The sequence below is a fragment of the Apostichopus japonicus genome, chromosome 23 (genome assembly GCF_037975245.1).
Source record: "Apostichopus japonicus isolate 1M-3 chromosome 23, ASM3797524v1, whole genome shotgun sequence".
NCBI lineage: Eukaryota > Metazoa > Echinodermata > Holothuroidea > Aspidochirotida > Stichopodidae > Apostichopus > Apostichopus japonicus.
This window is the reverse complement of record NC_092583.1, coordinates 11,566,394-11,570,818: the sequence shown is the minus strand read 5'-3', so window position 1 is coordinate 11,570,818 and position 4,425 is coordinate 11,566,394. Positions and strand designations below refer to the sequence as shown.

The 4,425-nt window shown below is 38.3% G+C and overlaps 1 protein-coding gene across 1 annotated transcript in view; it reads left to right on the top strand.

Moving 5' to 3' along the window:
• Positions 1-4,425, top strand: part of LOC139965042 (uncharacterized) — a 112,844-nt gene that overhangs the window by 67,859 nt on the left and 40,560 nt on the right. The gene's annotated exons all lie outside the window — the stretch shown is intronic.

Sequence of the window (4,425 nt, the reverse complement as noted above, 5' to 3'; positions counted from 1 at the left end):
AAATTTAAAAGGTAGGTCATGAGATAGCTTTAGGTCATCGGCCTGACCAAATTCAACACACATGAATTCGCATTGATCACACGGGCCTCCTGTCCATGTCATATTGTAATACAAGTTCCTCCATCTCCAAGGTGGATAGCGATGTATTTTTTAATGCATTTCCTGCATGATGTACACTGAATATGTTATCATTCAAAGCCTATTTCGTTCCATATCCATCCGCGTTGGTACTTATCCAGGCACTGAGTTTCCAAATTCTCGCCGACGACAGCATTACTATGCGACTTTTTCACTGATATGTCCAGGGAAAATCTACAATAATCTACGCTATCTCCAACAAAGTTGAAGGAAACGTCGAAGATATTTGTACTGTTCACGACCAATTCTATAGTTATAAGTAAACAGGTAAATACTATACGTTAAACACAACCATATAGGTATAGAGTTTCAAACTAAATGTTAAACATATCAATATCGGTGTAAAGCTTAATACTATCATTTTAAACACAACCATGTTGTTATAGAGGTTAATACTATATGTTAAACGATCCCATATGTAAAGAGTTTAATACCATACGTCAAAGACATACATATAAGAAAAGAGTTTAATAATATCTGTTAAACATATTGCTTTATATTTAGAGTTTAATACCATAAGTCAAAGACAAACAAAAAAGACAACAGGTAAAGAGTTGAGTACTACATGTGAAACAAATAAAAATAAGTATAAAGGTTACACACACACGCACGCACACAGGCATATATATATATATATATATATATATATATATATATATATATATATATATATATATATATATATATATATATATATATATATGTATATATATATATATATATAGGAATAACGGAAAAACTGTTAAACAACTATGCTGCATTTAGAGAAAGGCTGGATCTCGAGTGAGATACAATAATTGAATTAGGTAAATGATTGGAAGTAAAACAGCCAATGTTTGGTTTTTGCAGAGCTTTCGAGCAAAACTAGCACTTCTTCAGTGCATGATCACCGAAAGTGACAAGGAGTAGCAGGAATTGAAACTGTTTTATGGAGAAGATGTCGGCATGGTTGTAAAGGCAAAGCGACTTACTGATTTCTGCTGAATAGAGCAGAAGTTTTAGAAATTCGGATTATTTCAATCCGCGTCGGATTATTTTAATCCGATTCCGTCGTAATTGTAAAGGAATTGTTTTGGTTTATCTGGGACGGCAAATCGTTTCTGATGTTTAAACCGAATGGTGCCGTGGTCTTTAGGTTTAGTTCCCAGAAATTGTCTTTCGCTTTCCTAGATTTATCTGTCCAAGAATCGTTCTGGTCAATGGCAATTACACGCAAATTCTCAATTGAATGATTTTGGAGATTGAAGTGATTTGCAACAGGTTGGTAGATCTTTTTTGTTTTGATCGCCGATCTATGTTGTGTCATTCTCATTCTAAGAGTGTTTTTTGACTCTCCAATGTATTGTAAGTTACAAATATTGCAGTAGATGAGGTAAATGACATGTTTGGATAGGCAGTTAATTTTGTGCCGAATTTGGAACGTGCGTTTGGTTTGGTTGCTCTGAAAGGCCCCGGTCGAATCGACAAGTAAGCACGTTTTGCAATTTTGTGTACAGGGCGATGATCCTGTAGTTTCTGTTTTGCTTTCCCCTAATGGGGTGTCATCCCGAAAGGATGCCCGAACTAAGATATCCCGTAGGTTGCTGGGTCTTTTAAAAGCGATGACAGGTAATTCTGGGAATACGGATTTCAGGCGGTCGGTGCCTTGAAGTAGGTGAAAATTCTTCTGAATGATATTAGCCAGTGGTGGGAGACCAGGGTGGAATTCAGTAACCAATGGTACCCTTTTGGAACTGGTTTGACGAGTTTTGTACGTCAATGTTTCGGTACGGGGTTTGCTTTTAGCCTTTTTGATGGCATTTTCAATAGTACCCCGAAAATACTGTCTGTTTAGGAGGTGTTGTGACAGTTCTTTAGTGCGTGAATCAAAATCGACTTCAGAGGAGCAAATGCGTCGAATGCGCAACGCTTGACTGTACGGAATATTTCTGGTACAGTAACGTGGATGGCAACTGCTTGGTAAGAGGTAGTTGTGCTTGTTCGTAGGTTTATTGAACAAGTCTGTTTTGAGTGAACCATTTTGTAGGGTCGCGGTGGTGTCCAATAAGTGAACGCCATATCCAGAAAAATCAGCAGTGAATTTGATAGTGTGATGAAACGAGTTTATGTCATCAATGAAGAGTTTTAGATTAGCCTCACCATGGGTCCATATCATAAAGATATCGTCAATGTAACGTAACCACGTGTGTGGTTTCAAGTTTTGTCGAGATAAAAATTCTTTCTCGAGGATTCCCATAAAGATGTTGGCAAAAGACGGTGCCATTTTGGTACCCATTGCGGTGCCATGAATTTGGAGGTAGTGTTTGTTGCCAAATACCAGATTATTGTTGGTCAAGATAAGTTGCATTAATTCGGCCAATTCTTTCTTCGTGGGGGTTTTGCCACGTATCGGTTTGAATGCTTTTGTGCAGACCGAAATGCCCTCTTCGTTAGGGATATTTGTGTATAACGAAGACACATCCAAGGTAACTAACAGAGAAGATAAGGGAAGATTTTTTATTTCCCCAATTTTCCGGATGAAATCCGTAGTGTCCTGCACATAGGACGGTAGGGCCGAAACGAGAGGTTGGATGAGGAGATCCACGAATTTGGAAATTTTTTCAGTCGCTGTGCCATTACCCGATATTATGGGCCTCCCGGGATTGCCTTCTTTGTGAATTTTAGGCAGAAAATAAAAGCGACCAGGTTTTGGGTCATTTTCCAGGAGGTTTTGGCCTAACTTGCCGTCAATGGAACCGTTAGAGACTATCTTTTGGATGACTCTTTTCACGTTTTGTGTGATTTCTTGAGTTGGATCAGAATCCAGGAGTTTGTAGTGTTGAGGGTTGCTGAGTAGTCTGTTGGCTTCCTCTCTGTAGAATTGTTTGCCCATAACGACAATTGCAGAACACTTGTCGGCTGGCTTGATGACAATGTCATCGCGCTTCCGCAGTTCATGAATGGCCTGTCTCTCAGTTTTGTTGAGATTGTCGCGGAAGTCTGGGACGGAGGTGTGTGTTTTGACATCCTCTTCAATGGCCGAAATAAATGATTCAAGAGGCGCACAATGGGCCTTGGGTGGATTCCACGAGCTTTTTGGCTTAAAATTGGAATGCAAGTCGTTGGTTTCTTGCGTGGTGTTATTGCCATTTTCGTCGGCAAAAAATTCACGGAGACGTAAGCGTCGATAGAACAGATTTAGGTCAAGAGAAAGTTTCTGAGCGTTTACTTGCCGTGGTTTAGGGCAAAAATTTAGACCTTTGGAGAGTAGGTTGTTTCTCCTGCCGAGAGTTGGCAATCAATCGTTACAACTGCACTTTTGGTGGTGTTGCATGCGGTCTGTATCTCTTTCCGACGGAATCTGCGAGACCTGGTTCTTTTTGAGGTTTCAAGTTGGGTTTCACCAGAAGACTTAACTCTTTGCGTGACATTATCCCTCTTCAATTTGTGACATTGTCTTGAAGCTAGGGTATGTGAGAGTTTCAAGCAAATTTTGGAGATGGAGTCAAGCTTTCTTTCGAACTCGTTCTTGGGGAGTTCTTTTTGCAGTTTTCTGGTTTTGGAATCAATTTGCTGGCTAAGTTCGTGAATTGTTTTGCGACAAATACTTATTTGCACAGCCATTAATTCAAGCGAAGCATTCTTAAGGATGCCTTTCCAATTGGCAAAGCTGTCGCTATCAGAAAGTGGTAAACCAGCACGGACCTTGATTTTAAGTCCTTTTGGTACCGTTTTGTTTTTACGGTATAGTCTGTAGTTGGAAAGATGATGCCGATACCTTACCCGTTTTTCGGAAAGGCGTCGAAGCGTTTTCAAAGTTTCAAAGTTTCAATATATATATATATATATATATATATATAACTATGGATCCTACCTTAGGTCGACAGTTACATTGACTTACACACTAAATTTAATCTAACCCTAACCCTTTTTTCTAACCCTAGCCCTGAACCGACCCTAACCAAAACTTTTAAATGAACGTTTTAGAGGACGGAGAACATTATAAAGCTATTTGCGACAATAAAAAAGTGTTTTAAAATGGTAGTGGAAACATTAGGTCGACACTGAAATGTCGACCTAAGGTACACTGTTGACCTAAGGTACACTTTTTTACCATAAACTGTCGACCTTAGGTACATATTATGCTTATATATATATATATATATATATATACATACATAGATAAGCCATTGTTTATATATATATATATATACAATGGCTTATATATATATACATACATATATATATATATATATAGGCCTATATATAAACATATTTATAAAGGCCTTTATACATATTAATAGTCCT